The sequence below is a fragment of the Plecotus auritus genome (assembly GCF_963455305.1).
Source record: "Plecotus auritus genome assembly, chromosome: 12".
NCBI classification, from domain to species: Eukaryota; Metazoa; Chordata; class Mammalia; order Chiroptera; family Vespertilionidae; genus Plecotus; species Plecotus auritus.
Genome location: NC_137778.1, coordinates 5,086,939 through 5,103,173, shown reverse-complemented (window position 1 = coordinate 5,103,173; position 16,235 = coordinate 5,086,939). Strand labels below are relative to the sequence as shown.

General features: G+C 45.5%; 1 protein-coding gene across 3 annotated transcripts in view; it reads right to left on the bottom strand.

The window, feature by feature from the left end:
* LOC308237726 (uncharacterized protein) overlaps positions 1-16,235 on the bottom strand; it is a gene marked incomplete at its 3' end in the record, with an annotated part of 80,256 nt that overhangs the window by 6,635 nt on the left and 57,386 nt on the right. The window contains exons 1-2 of one of the 3 annotated variants that reach the window (XM_080648724.1): positions 3,783-3,875; positions 162-293 (exon numbers count right to left, since the gene is read on the bottom strand). Of the gene's footprint in view, positions 1-161; positions 294-453; positions 588-3,782; positions 3,876-16,235 lie in introns of those variants that run through there. The other 2 variants (XM_080648723.1, XM_080648722.1) reach the window with 2 other exon arrangements.

Sequence of the window (16,235 nt, the reverse complement as noted above, 5' to 3'; positions counted from 1 at the left end):
TGACTGACATTTAACCTCGTGCCCCTGCCTTGAGGACTGCTACAATAATAAACAAACCAATGCAGTTTTTACTTACAAGAGACCCTGCAGGAAAGGACACAACAGTACAAGCCACGGAGATTAAAGCCCAGGCGTGATGGGCGCATCACCAGGCTCTTTACCTTCAAGATGTCCAAGCCGCTTCCTCTTCTACATCGGGACCCGGGAGCTTCCCAAGAATGAGCTCTGCTTCCCACACAGGTAAGAAGTTTTAGGTCAAAGCGGAGTGAGGCCAGTTAGTCCCACATTCAGGCCTACAGGGATGGGAAGAATGGAAAAGTTCATATCCCAATTCACACCAGTTTCAAAGAGGACCACCCATTCCCCAAGGCGCTGAAGCCAAAACAATCTTTGGAAGAAAATGATTAGGTCTAGGTCAAAAATGGGGAGGAAGGCAAAACCACTAAAACTCACAATGTAAGCTGCAGCACTGCAGCCCACATCCATCCCCGCGAAGACTTGGGAAGTTTAGAAACAGCAGAATCCACCAGTCACAAAAGCCTCACTTTCTAATCACTGTTTTTCACTTTCTCCACAACCAAGAATAGTCACCACTGGTTGCAAAATGGCCTTTTATTTTATATCTTCTCTATGCCCTTGTTCTTAGCATGGCGGAGATGCTGAGAAAATAGTGCGAAGCTTAAAATGCAAGTGGCCATAAGATAATTTGAAATGTGATTTTCGAAAATTGGTTGGTCTACAGCAGGGATTCTTACTCTAGGATCTACTGCCTCCCAAGGGGTCTGTGGAGAGACTAGGAGGGGGAGGAGGGGCAACTGAACTTGCTGGGGAAACTTCCATCTTCACAGTAACTAACCGCTGAGTAACAGTTAGCACTGCCCTCAATTGTGAACATAGGTGACAACCGGCGGTAGCATCAGCAATCCTGTGACTGTGACACTGAGAAACCACAAAGACACTTTCACAGCACATACAGCCCCTGCAGATATGCCACGGAGCATTTACACTTACCACTATTTCAAAATTACGGTATTTTAGACCTGTAGCTGCTTTTTGCTATTTAATGCGTCATAAAGAAGCATATAAACGACTACCACAATTGTTTAACATTTTACTGTTTCCGTGTCATTTGTAATTCTGCTTAGGCATTTAAAAAAACATGATTCTCAGAAGGGGTCCTAACGATTCATTAGATTGCCAAGAGATACATGGGACATAGATGTTAAGAACCCCTGATCCAGAGCAAATGAAGTTTCTATAAGCCCTAACATCGTAGTCACCAAGGCAGACAGACAGGTGAGCCATCCCACCAGCATTCTCTCATATTTGAAGACAATTAAGGCACCAGGAGCCAAGAAACAGGTCCAAGGTCACACAGATTTAGGGCTGGCATCAGCCTAAGGTTAGCCAGCTCTCACTGAGCGTCTATTCCGCTCTCCACGGGACCTTTGCGTACACTTCTACAACTGTCATCACTATTTCTGCCTTGCCACCGAAAGGGGAAAACTAATAAAAAACAAAACCCAGACAAAGAGAACAAGATAGATGTATAAGCTACTCTGTTTTGTTCCTTAATCAAGTGTGCTAATAACTGCTACAAAAGCTGAATTTGGTCTGTTCCTGAGACCGTTTTTTTGAGAGGTGGGAAGAAGGCTGAGAGAGAGCAACATAATACATAATCTCCCATTCCCAGAGGTGCTCAGAGCACTTTGCAGACAGGCACTAACTTGTTAAGCACAGCAATGCGTTAGGAGTGGTCTGGGCAGGGGTATCACCACATCATAAATGGGAAAACCGGAGAATAAGTGAGATGTGTTCCAAGTCACACAGAAGCCAATGGGAGAGCCAGCTTCCTGATTACTATAACCACTGTACCAAGTCACAGCGATCAAATACGTGGCTGATTATAATGCTTGTGAAACCTCTGTACTCCCCCCCCCCCGCCCCGCCCCGCCGGAGAGCATTTGCTTTTGATTCGAAGGCGCAGGCAACTCCTGAAGGCGAGGGGGAAATAGCCCATAGAATAAATTCCAATGCACATAAGTACTTGTTCACTTGTGCTAGTCATCTAAGAATCCAGGTCAGGAATCCTTAGCTCAGAATCCAAATTACATACAAATTGCCTTATATGAAGAGAAGAGTATGAAGATTGTTCCTTCATCTTATAGTCAATCACCGTTTATCTACCTACCATATCTTATGGAACTATTATCATCTTACATTCAAAACTGTTGCCACAAAGTAATATTCCAATGGCTTAATGCCATTAGATCCCAGGTCCTAAAGCAATGGATGCCATGCCAACTGTTTCAGCTTTGCATTACATTTTCCCTTCTTATCCACACCACCAGCTAATATAGAATTCTCATTCCTCAAAGCATCCTTATGCCATCTAAGCGTTCCCTTCTTTTATTAATCCATCTGTCTTTAATAGGGTGGAAGGAGGTCTTTTTCAATAGTTAGGAAGGAGGTCTTTCTTAAATTTATAGTAGGACCATAACATTATTTACACTAACATTAATGTCTTGCTAAAACTTCCCAAATTAATAGTATCCAGTCAAAAAAAAAATCAACAGGACTATCAAAGGTTCTTAACCCACCAATCTCTCCCCCCACCACCCCATCTCTCCATTATTTCACTACTTATCCTTCCCACCTGCTAAATCTGATTCATCACAATGCAGGCGTCCAACTCTCTGGCCTAAGAATGAACACTTAATTCTTGAATATATCAAATGTTAAATACTCGACCACATGCCATCCATCAAATGTAACTCTTTACATAGCCACTCAATCATTTCCCACTACAGTCACTGGCAGGGATCTACCCACCTTTGCCTGAACCAAAGTCTAACATTCCCACCTCAGAGTCTCTCGCCACCAAGAGATAGCTGTCCATTGCTCTACCTTGTCCAATGACTTCTGAGTCCCCACATGGGCTACCATTTAGACTGGAAGCCACCCCTCTCCATCACCCACCAGGGCTCCTGGAGAACAGACTTCAGGCCTCCTCCTTCAGGCCTGGGAGCCTTCACGCAGGCCCCCAGCAGCACCATCGCAGGCCTCCGCGCTTCCCTCTGAACATCACAACCTGCTGTTGTTTTCCTAAGGATATCCATCTCCATTTCACCAGGCTCCCCAACACTGACCACTGACATCTTAATAGTCTTTGCAACTTTCAAAGGTCCATGACTGGGGCTCCACTTTGGAAATCACTGGTGTGTCCACGACCCCCACCATGACTCACTGACCCACACGTCACCTCACCTGCTGGAGCCTCTAGTACTCGGTTTCCTTAGCTTTCACTTTCCACACCCTTCAACAAGTCCCCGGCCTGCCAAGTCCCCTGAGCGCTCTATCCACCCTCGGGGGCTTACAGACCCAACCAGACTCAACCAGAATTCCCTGGTTTAGTTCTCCATCTCCCCCTCCTGCCCCTTCATCCCAGGACCCCAGGACCGTCCCATCCCACTCAGCCTCTCCAAGCACCGCTTGGGACAAACCTCAAAAATCAAGATGCCTCCGTCTCTCCCCACCGCGCGGCGAGCTCAGGGCAGAGGACGCCCCCACCTCCCCACCCAGATTTCTCCACTCAACTCACTAAATCTGCAACCTCGCCCCCCGCCTTTTCTCTCCCCTCCCCCGCCCGCGGCTTTCCGCGGCCGTGGCTGCCCCTGCCCCCAAACCGGCTCAAAACACGCGGACACGGACCGGCTCCCCGACCCCCCCCCCCCCGGGACTCCGGTCCTTCCCACCCCTCCTCCCCCCGAGGTGCCACTTACCCCCGAACGGGAGTGGGGGAGGGGAGGGGAGCGGAGCGGGCAGGGCGGGGGCTGCGGCCCGGGCGGCTCTCAGCCCCGGGGGGCCGGGGCCGGGGCCAGCAGCGGCGCAGCGTCTCCCCCCGGCGGCGGCGGCGCCGTCCCACTCCCGCAGACACACATAGGCTCCATTGTCCGCCGGCGCCTCCCCCTTTCCGGCTCCCCTCCCGGTCCCGCCCCTTCCCTCCCCTCGGCCCTCCCCCGGCCGCTCCGCGCCACGAAATGCACCGCCCGCCCCGCCTCGGACGCGAGCGGAGCAGGGCCCCTCCCCCCGGCCGCGACGTCCCGCCGGAGAGGGAAGGGGCCGCCCCTCCCCGCCTCAGCCCCGCCGAGCCGCCAGGAAGGCCCGCCCCCATCTAAGGGAATGTCACTCGTCCCCTCCCGGCACGCGCGCGATGGTACCAACCCGACCGCTCCTCTTCCCCTCCCCCGCCTCCCCGGAGAGGCCCCGCCTCTCGCCCCGCCCACCACGTGGTCCCGCCCCTCGCCCACTATTTTACTAGGGGACCGCCCACCGCTGGCACCACCTCCTGCTTTGCATGGCCACGCCCACTGATTCCCTCCCCAGTAAGTCAACAGCCAGCGGTGACGCCTACTCCCCACCTTAAAGCGGCAGAGCCCTTTCTTAACTAAAAGAACCTTCCCCAGGGCCGGCGGGGTGGGAGGTGCGGCCAGGGAGGGGGCCTCTTCTTTCCCGCACCTTCCTCCCTCGCACACACTCACCCGGAACCCCCGCCCGCCGCCCGCAGCACTGAGAGCAAACCTAGGGGACTGGAAAGGCGGGAGGGGGAAGGGCAGCGTGGAATTTGGCCATCTTTGACAGAAACCAATTGGAAGAAACTGAAAGAGGTCTCTTCCTCACGCTTGCCTGCCGCCCGCTGTCCTCTCAAGGCTGCCCCCTCACACCTCCAGGATGCAATGTCACCCTTCCCCGTCCCCTCTCTGGTCCCTACTTGTCACCCCTCAATCTCTGCACTGCCTTTGCTGTGCTGGCTTTCTCTCCTCCTGGGGAGCGGGCCCCTTCAAGGGGTGCACTCTCCTCCACCCCCTTCAAGCAGATTCCCGCCGGGGTCCTGCAGGTGGCTCCTGCGGGGTCCCCCATATCCCGCCCGGCCCAGCCTCGCTCACGCATCGCTACCGCGTGCCCATAGGGGACCTTCTGCTCAAACCCTCCAATCGCTGCACTACCGCCTTTTAATCGCAGTATCGCTCCCCAGATTTTTCGGAAGGCCTCTGTTCTGGAGAGCTCAAAGCCCGGGCATCCCCGCACTGCCCCTTGTGAAGCGAGAAGGTAACCCATTAGACTGCACTTTTTCTCAGCAGGAAAAATGACAGCATCATGGTGCATAAAGCCCGGTCTGGCTACTGTTTCATCTTTGTGGCCCTTGTTGCTGCCGTCACCCACCGTTATTACAGACCCATCTGCTCCGCAGCCCTCCCCCGAAGCTGTTGTTAACCTCTGTGTTGGGAGAGTCTCATGTAAGATGTTTCTGCAACTCTGTGCACTGGCTTTTTGGAATCAGCTAAGTGAAGACTGTCTTACAATGTACTTGCCTGTGCTCCCCGAAGATAGATGGAGGCAACATGGCCGAGGGAAGGAGATAAATCTTCTTCTGGTTTTGCTCTGTCACCATGGTTTTAACCAGGCTACTTATTTCTGTGTCAGTTTCCCTGTGTATAAAACAGGAAGTCTTCCTCCCAGCAATCTTTTAACGAATGGTACTGGCTGTAAAGGATGATACAGGAGAGCCCTAAATGATAAAAAGCTTTGGAAGCCATTTAAAACTCTTTAACTGGTCAAATAAGTATCTATGAAATGTCTCCCTAGCTTTGATCTTCTCAAAAACTTTTTCCATAGCAAGATCTTCTCTGTCTTCCATTATGACTGAGGACATAAATGCAGACAAAAACACAGTAGGAGGTGTAAACAATATAAATCTAAGATCAACTGAAGGATTCCAAATAGGAAGTAATTAAAATAAAAATGCTTTGCCCTAACCGGTTTGGCTCAGTGGATAGAGCGTCGGCCTGCGGACTCAAGGGTCCCAGGTTCGATTCCGGTCAAGGGCATGTACCTTGGTTGCAGGCACATCCCCAGTTGGGGGTGTGCAGGAGGCAGCAGATTGATGTTTCTCTCTCATCGATGTTTCTAACTCTCTATCCCTCTTCCTTCTTCTCTGTTAAAAAAATCAATAAAATATATTAAAAATTAAAAATAAAAATGCTTTTTTTGGGTCAATTTTTGGCAGTAAAACATTTAGTGTAACATAGGTAAGAAACCTCTGTAAAAGAAGGTGGAAGGAAAAAGTCAGGATATGAAAAGACAACTAAAGCCAAGAAACATTGGGATTGCTAATGTAGGTGGAAAGAAGGGATTCCTAGACTGTGGCTATAAGAAAACAACACTGCTAAAATAAGCTCTGGGCTGGGTATTTTAGATCAGATCACCTTTACTCAAAAAACTCAAAAACGAGCTCATTATAACAATAATACCCATGCAAAACATCTTAACCATTTTACTAGGCATTGCAACCTCACTCCACTATATATGTGTCAAAGTTCAAAATTATGTACTGAGCCGGAAGAAAAATGTAAATGAATATTAAATGTGAAGCACTATGGCCCTAGCAAGTTTGGCTCAGTGGATAGAGCGTCGGCCTGTGGACTGAAGGGTCCCAGGTTCAATTCCAGCCAAGGGCACGTGCCTGGGTTGCAGGCTCGATCCCCAGTTGGGGGCGTGCAGGAGGCAGCTGATCAATGATTCTCTCTCATAATTGATGTTTCTATCTCTCTCCCTCTCCCTTCCTCTCTAAAATCAATAAAAATAATTTTTAAAAAAATGTGAAGCACTATGGTAAAAGGGCAATAATATCAAATATATATTTTTGATATATATAAATGATAATTTAGCTACATTGTTCATGAAATTGAAGTGTGTTCTAAAATATGAATTATTTTATCAAATATTTATCAATTTTACTAAAATGTTTGTCCTTTGAATTTTCCAATTTCATTACATTTACATTTGAGAAAGAATTCTATTTTGCTGTTTAAGGATCAAGCGTACTGTACATACAAAAATACTAATGGAAAATATGGAAATCATTTTTTAAAGAATCCTACAAATAAAAAGCTTCAAACTGTTTCTGCTACTCTAGAAATTATAAGATAAATCATTTTTAATCCAAATGATAAAACTGTTTTAAAGAAATGAAGGCTTTTGCCAGGCGGGAGCGGCTCGGTTGAGCATCCTCCCAAGCACCAAAAGGTTGCTGTGTGATTCCCGGTCAGGGCACAGACCTGGTTGTGGGTTTGATCCCCAGGCAAGGAGCATACACATTGATGTTTCTCTTTCTGTCTCTCTCCCTTCCTCTCTCTAAGCATGTCCTCAGGTGAGGATTTTTAAAAAAATGAAGTTACAGAAAGAGAGATTAAAAAAACAATTCCATTTACCATTTCACCAAAAAAAATTAAGATACCTAGGAATAAACTTAACTAAGGAGGTAAAAGACCTGTACTCAGAAAACTACAGGACACTGAAAAAAGAGATAGAGGAAGACATAAACAGATGGAAGAACATACCATGTTCATGGATTGGTAGAATCAACATCATTAAAATGTCCATACTACCCAAAGCAATCTACAGATTCAATGCAATCCCCATTAAAATACCAACGGCATATTTCACAGACCTAGAACAAACTCTCCAAAAATTCATCTGGAATAAAAAAAGACCCCAAAGAGCTGCAGCAATCCTGAGAAAGAAGAACAAAGTAGGAAGGATGACAATACCAGATATCAAGCTGTATTACAAAGCCACTGTTCTCAAAACAGCCTGGTACTGGCACAAGAACAGACATATAGACCAATGGAATAGAATAGAGAACCCAGAAATCGACCCAAACCACTATGCTCAATTAATATTTGACAAAGGAGGCAAGAGCATACAATGGAGTCAAGACAGTCTCTTCAATAAATGGTGTTGGGAAAATTGGACAGATACATGCAACAACAACAACAAAAAAGGAACTAGACCACCAACTTACACCATACACAAAAATAAACTCAAAATGGATAAAGGACTTAAATGTAAGACGGGAAACCATAAAAATCTTAGAGGAATTCACAGGCAGCAAAATCTCAGACATATGCTGAAGCAATATCTTCACCGATACAGCTCCTAGGGCAATGGAAACTAAAGAGAAAATAAACAAATGGGACTACATCAAAATAAAAGCTTCTGCACAGCAATCAACAAAACAAGAAATCCCACTGCATGGGAGAACATATTTGCCAATGTTATCACTGATAAAGGTTTAATCTCCAACATCTACAGGGAACTCATAAAACTTATGAAAAGGAAGATAAACAACCCAATCAAAAAATGGGCAACGGACCTAAATAGATACTTTTCGAAAGAGGACAGAAGGAAGGCCAAGAGACATGAAAACATGCTCAAAATCGAGAGATGCAAATCAAAATGACAATGAGATACCATCTCACACCTGTCAGAATGCTATCATCAACAAATCAACCAATGACACGTGCTGGCAAGGATGTGGAGAAAAGGGAACCCTAGTACAATGCTGGTGGGAATGCAGACTGATGCAGCCACTGTGGAGAACAGTGTGGCGTTTCCTCAAAAAACTAAAAATGGAACTCCCATTTGACCCAGTGATCCCACTTCTAGGAATATATCCCAAGAAATCAGAAACACCATTCAGAAAGGATATATGTACCCCTATGTTCATAGCAGCACAATTCACCATAGCTAAGATTTGGAAACAGCCTAAGTGCCCATCAGCAGATGAGTAGATTAGAAAACTGTTGTACATCTACACAATGGAATACTACGCTGCTGAAAAAAGGAAGGAACTCCTACCATTCGTAAAAGCATGGATGGAACTGGAGAGCATTATGCTAAGCAAAATAAGCCAGTCAGAGAAAAATAAATATCACATGATCTCACTCATTTGTGAAATATAATGAACAATATAAATTGATGAACAAAAACAGATCCAGAGACAGAGAAGCATCCATCAGATGTTCAAACCTCAGAGGGAAGGCAGGGGAGGGTGGGGGTAGGGGGAGAGATCAACCAAAGGACTTGTATGCATGCGTATAAGCCTAACCATCGGACACAGACACTATGGGGGTGAGGGCATGAGCGAAGGGTGGGGGAGCAATGGGGGGATAAGGACACATTTGTAATACCTTAATCCAGTGGCAGGCAAACTCATTAGTCAACAGAGCCAAATATTAACAGTACAACGATTGAAATTTCTTTTGAGAGCTAAATTTTTTAAACTTAAGCTTCTTCTAACACCACCTCTTCAAAATAGACTCGCCCAGGCTGTGGTATTTTGTGGAAGAGCCACACTCAAGGGGCCAAAGAGCCACATGTGGCTCCCGAGTCGCAGTTTGCCGACCACGGCCTTAATCAATAAAAAAAATGAAGGCTTTAACAATAAAGAGACCTGAAATTTTTAAAATGTTTTTATTGATTTCGAAGAGAGGAAAGGAGAGGGAGAGAAAGATAGAAATATCAATGATGAGAGAGAATAATTGATCGGCTGCCTCCTGCATGCCCCCTACTGGGGTTCGAGCCGGCAACCCAGCTTGTACCCAGACTGGGAATCGAACCATGACCTCCTGGTTCATGGGTCGATGCTCAACCACTGAGCCACTCTGGCCAGGCAGTTTTATATTTTTGCTTTCTGAAATTTGCTTCTCATAATGATAATAAGCACTCATCAAACATGGATGATATAAGAATAGCCTCTTAGTTCTTCAGCACATGTTATTTAAGTTTGCCTCTAGTCTATTTCACCTGTAAACTCCACTTTCAAAATGATTTTGTTCCCTTAGCTCTTGATAAACCTATACTGTACCTAAGTTTTAGGGTTAGAAGGAACCCCTTCAATTTACAGATAAGAATTCTAAGACAGAAGTTTAATGATTTGTCAAGATTACGGCCGTTTTTAGGGATTACAATTTAAATCCAACACACTACAGCACAGTTCTAACTTCCAAGGATTGTTCATTCCTAACAATACTTGTGGTTGTCCGAGAGCATGAAGTTCTACCTTAGGAATGATGAAATTGAAACTCAGAAAGGGTGAGCCCACTCAGCCAGCTGGTGCGAGGGTGGTAAGAGGCCCTAACACACTCTTGCCTTGCTCAAACCCTCCCCCCCTCCCCCCCCCCCCAGTTTGGTCAGCTTCTGGCTGCTTATGCTGTTTCTTACCAATTCATCTACTCATTGTCCAAGCCGAACCCGGTGAACTTCAACCCCAAAGGACTATATCAGGAGAGGTATTTATGACTGAAAATGAAGGGTTGAAATGGAATAGTACCTTGACTCAAATAGTGCTACTGCCCAGTGCTGGGAAAAGACAGGAGGTGATTTCTTTTTTAGGGTACCCATAAAGGAGAAACGTCTCCCTAGCCTAGCTTTCACCAACCCATTTAAGTGAATGGGGAGTCCCAGAGCTTTATTCCTGCTGGGAAAATTTAGGGCAAAGTGTCTCTTTTGGAAGGAAGAAATCAATATTCCCACCTCCCTTCTTCCGGCAGCTCCACCGGGGACCATTGGCACTATGACGTGAGTTTGGGTCTTGATCTGTGTCACCACGTAGCTGCTTTCCACAGTTTGGAAATTGGTGACACCATAGCTGAAAGTTCTGAGAGATCCCTTATGAAGGTACCACCAATCTTTCCCCTTTATTTTCACACTCAGACCTACACGGTTGTGCTTCCTACTTTCATTGTCTGTTTTCTAAAAGTAAAGTTATGTGACATTAAGTCTGCAATTTTCTGAGCCCTACATGACTAAGATATAAATGCTGATCCCACCCCGTTTTCCCATTTAACCACAGTCCCTCACAACTTAGCAAGAAACTACCTGGGTGTTCCATGTGCTCTAATCATTTCTCCCCCAATCTCTTGATCTTCATGCCAGATCTTCATATCTGTCCTTGTCAGTATAGCCCCATGCCCATTTTCCTCTTAATTTCCACTAATTCACTATTTAATTTCTTATTCTTCACCTTTTCCCCAACAATAATTCTGTGTCCTTCTGCTACTTCATTTTATTTTCTTCTCCTAGACATTTTTCTAAAAGTTTTGCCCTGCGGATAGATAGACCTATTTTATTTTTCCTGGGTTGTATTCTCATTGCCTCCTACATCATTTCCCACAGCATTTACTCCAATTTTGTCCACTATATCTACATTGGAAGACCAGCCTTATCATCTCATTTCACCTCTGAAGGGTTTTGCTCAGCTATTTCTCTTCCATTTACTTACCCTTTCTTTGCTTTAGTATCTTCAGTAAAATCTTTCTTACGCCAATGTTCTTTCCCCATTCCCTTTTATTCCCAATCTATCCAGAGGGTAACCTACATTCTCTGCCACTGCAATTCATTTTCCTGCTCTGTCATAACCCAACCGTGCTCTCTCCAACATGGCCAAACCTAACCGCCAAATCCACCCAGTGAATATCCGTTTCTTTCTGAACCGCTTGTAGTTTGAATTCCAAGGTAGGATGATATTCTGATTTTGTCTTCTTCCTCCCACCAATTGTATTGATATATGACATTGTATAAATTTAAGGCAAATAATGTAATTTGATATATGTATACATTGTGAAATGATTACCCTAGTTTAATTAACATTACCTCACATAGATATTTTGTGTGTGTGTGTTTGTGATGAGAACTTTTAAAATCTACTCTCTTAGCAACTTTCAAATATATAATACAGTATTGTTGACTAGTCACCACACTGAATATTATATCCCCGGAGCTACGCATCTTGTAAGTAGAAGTTTGTACTTTTTGGACACCTTCACCCATTTCCCCCCACCCTGTACCCCCTGCTTCTGATAACCACCAATCTGTTCTCTGTTTCTGTAATTCTTTTAAATATTTTTACATGTAAGTAAGATCACATAGAATTTGTCTTTCTATATCTGACGTATTTCACTTAGCATAATGCCCTCAAGTTTCATTCATGTTATTGCCAGTGTTAGGATTTCCTTCTTTTTTGTATGGCTGAATAATATTCTACCATGGACACCCCACATTTTCTTTATCCATTCATCTGTTGATTGACACTTAGGTTGTTTACCTGTCTTGGCTATTATAAATAACTAGTGGCCTGGTGCACGGATTTGTGCACACTGAAAGAAAATTAGGGTCAAGTTTCTAAGCTTTCTAAATCTCCGTTTTCCAGCTAATGGAAAGAAAATAGGATTCCACTGAGTTTCCTATCTATCTACTCCAGGACTTCTGTGAGGATCAAATGAGATGAGGCACGGGAAAACGCTTCACAGACATTTGGTTACAGTGTAAAATGTTTGCACCTGGCTATAAAGCAAGTCATGTTCCTGGGCTGAAGAAACTGCAAGGAGGCTAGTCACTAGGGAGAGGAAGCCGGATGCTGCTACGTGACGTTATTACCTGGTGCCCACAGCCACCATTTCCGGGCTGGGCTGTGGGCCGCATTTTGAGCCATGGGGTCTCGGCAACATTGGCTGCGATTTAGTGGGGTGTTGCTCCAGGTGGTGGTGGGGGCCTGTGTCCCACTTGGGGGAATCCGAGTGTTGCTTTGTGGGCACCAGGTCCATGGTGCCGCTTCTCTGTAAATGGCCAGGGCATGTCATGGTAGCTCCTGTGTTGAGTGTCTGCGCCCTGGTGGTCAGTGCGTGTCATAGCGACTGGTCAGATGGTTGGACACTTAGCATATTAGCCTTTTATACATAGAGACTAGAGGCCCATATTTGTGCACAGGTAGGGTCCCTAGGCCTGGCTGGCAATCAGGGCCGATCTGTGGGACAACCAGTGGGGTGATTGGGGGCCCTCCGCTCACACCCACTTGCCAGCCCCAAACCTCGCCAGCCCCAAGCCCTGCTGCCACTGCCAGTCGCCATCTTTGGTGTAACCGGTGGGGGAATCGGGGACCTCCACTCGCACCCACCTTGGCCTGGCGCCTCCTACTTGCTGGCCCCACCCCCCTGCCACCTCCACCACCAGTCACCATCTGTGGGGTGACCAGCAGGGCAATCGGGGTCCCCGCTCACACCGCCTTGGCCTGGTGCCGCCTGCTCACCTGCTCCACCATCCCACCACGGTCCTGTTCTCATTGGGGCCCATGGGCCGGCAGCGCCTGCACTGCCACCCACCATGTTCCCTGCCGCCCCCTGGTGGTCAGTGCACATCTAACTCCTGCCCATGGGACAATTTGCATATTAGCCTTTTATTATATAGGATGCTGCTATGAACTAAAAAGTACTAAAGTTCAGTTGAAGTTCCATCACCTGAATTTTGGCTATTATAAATAATGTTGCAATGAACATGGGAATGCAGATACTGTATCTCTTTGAGATCGTGACTTCATTTCCTTCAGATCGATACTTAGAGGTCTATCTTCTTTATTGACTTAAATTCTTCCTTTTGTCTTGTAATTTTTATTTCCTTAAAGACATTGGTTCTTTTTTTTCTTTCTCTCTCTCCAGTTCTCCCTAGGATCTCTCTCTCATTAACCTTAGTCATCTCCTGTCTGCAGATGACCAACACATCAACAGGTCTAGCTCAGGCCTCTCTTCAGCTTAAATTCTGAATTTCTATCTACTCAGCTTGCCACCTGGGAGTCAACTTCACATGTCACAAAACAGAATCAGCATCTTTCACAATGAAGTCTTGCCTCTAAATTCATTGGCCTTCACTTAGGCTCCAAGCTTTGGAGTAATGCTGACTCCAAGTCTCCATCTGTCTATGTATCTTCTCACCAGTGTCCATGCATTCATCCTTAAATCAATTTCTTACTTTCTGCTCCCAAGTTGAGACTCTTGTAATAGCCTCCAAATAGACATTCCTGTCCCCAGTCTCTCCCCTCATCAGTCAATCCTCCATGCTCTTTCCGGAGAGATCTTCCTTAAAGACCTGTGTACATAGCTATAGTTCATTCAGTGCCGATTCCTCTATAATTATTTAAGCCCCACTGGCTCTTCTGGGCCCAACGAGGGCCCCTCGACCCTAAGATCTCAACAATGTTTTATAACAGGAACAATATAGAGTCACCTGGACCTGGGGTTGAATATTGGACTGTATTTTACTAAATAAGCGACTTGAAACAAAAGAAAAAAAGGTTATTTTTTTTTCATATTCATTTTAGTAGTGCTTACAACTAGTAATTTTAGAACATATGCAAACTTTTAATATCATCTACCTTTTATTATAGTTCCCAGTCTTCTCCTATATCTTGAGAGCAGGACTTTACACTTCTTTGTACTCTGCAGTCATTTTGTCATTGCTCTATTTATTGAGCAACTACTATGTGCAGAGCATTTGGGGAGTATAAAAAATGAGTCAGATATTCAAATTTGTCCTCAAAGTGTAATCAAACTTATATGGGCGATTCATTCATTCACAAAAAGAATTCAGCCCTGGTTGGGTGGCTCAGTTGGTTGGAGAGTCCTCCCATACACCAAAACGTTTCAGGTTCAATTCCCTATCAGGGCACAAACCCAGGTTGCAGGTTCAATCCCCGGTCAGGACATGTATAGGAAGCAACTGATCGATGTTTTTCTCTCACATGATTGCTCTCTCTCTCTCTCTCTCTCTCCCCAGTTGAGGATTTAAAAAAAAAAAAAGTTCAGTAAGTGCCCTATTTGTACCAGGTATTGTGCAAAGTGCCGAAGATTCTAATAAGCATAAGACGTGTCCCCTGCTGTTGGATGTGGGATCTATCTAGATAGGAATGCTGACAGATAAGCATTTATAAGATGTGCTACGATATGGATAAACACCAGGAGATTGGACATACAGAGGAGAGGTATCTGATCCAGACAGGAGAGTTGGGAAATGCAAGAAGACCTGCGTGCAATCTTAAAGAATCCGTAGGAGTCAGCCAGGCAAAGGACTGGCAAGGTACAGAAGCTCGCCTCTGTGACAATGTATATAAACAACCACACACAAGATGGAAAGTAATAAATAAGTAGCAGAGGCTAGGAGTAAAATGGCAATCAGAGGAGATCCATTATTCGGGGGTTGGGTGAGGTAAGCAGAAACTGCTTCGTGGAAGTGGTGGTATTTGAGGCAACCTGCAGGGGTCAGGGATCAGGTTCATTCAGAAGACATGTAGTGGGGTCAGATACCTCTCTATCTTCTCAGTATTTTATGCAGTGTCCTACACATAGTGGGACCACACCTCGTTTGCTGTGATGATGATGATGATGGTTTTTCTCATGAAGTTGGCTCTTCTATTTCCCAAGAATGCTCACAAGGGAACACTCGGGGTTTAACAGTCTTTTCTGGGTAGAGGGGCTGTCAATCACACTGTCTGGCTTTGAGTCCCAGCTCTGCCATCAGAGGGCTGTGAGACTGTGGGAAAATGACTCCACCTCTCTAGGGTTCAGTCCTTTCTTCCATAAAGTGGAGAAATGATAACATCTCCCTCACAGGGTAGTGTGAGGAATAAATGACTGACTGCATGTAGGAATAGTGCTGGGCACATAGTAAGTGCCCAATAAATGTTGGTTATGATTATTCCATGTGGTGTCTCTGAATTATCTACAGTGCAATTGGGCTTAGGGGAGATTTTAGGGGCACTCCTAAGATCATCTCCTCAACACTTCTCTTATTTTCACACCAAATCTCACTCACTGGTATCGCTTTAGCTCTCCTAACGCGCGCCTTTACGTTCTGCTGTTAAAAATTCATACCTTTGGATTGAAGAGGTAAATTCTCTGAGCCCTTGGGAAGGGTAACACAATGAAGGGCTAGCCCTGTTTCGTTTTAATAATTGATCTGGCCAGACTTCTGTCCTCCTTACACCGCTGACTGTGACGAGGGACTCTTGTGGGGAAGAAAGAAAAGGCGAATTCTGAAGCTTGGAGGACCTTCCCAGAAACTCAAGCTCGAAGGAAATACTCAGAAAACTTTCTAGGGGTAACAGCTCCTTTGGAATTGAAGGAAGGGGTGAGTTTGGAGAGAGATGCCGAGAAGTGATGAGGAAAAGAAAAAAAGGTCATTTGTGTCAGGAAAGACAAGCTTTTACTAAGTTAACAAACAGTGTTGACCTTGATTTGGGGACTCTCTCCACTGCCCCTTTTCCCACTCGTGCTGTGTTTCAGAATAAATAACTGTGCTCAGGACTGGTCTTGATTTACTGTATATTAATAAAGGAAGCTAACAGGTGATCAAGAAACCCCTGGTTTTAAATCTCCATAACGACATTTACTTTCTCAGTTATGATTTATCAATAAAAAGTTAGCAAGCACCTAACATGTGCTTAGTGCTGAATTCAGCGGAGTGAGAATCTCACTAGAAGCTGAAGAAGTAGCCCTGGCCAGTGTGCCCAGGCTGTTTGGGCATCATTCCACGCACCAAGAGGTTGTTGGTTTGAATTCGGGTCG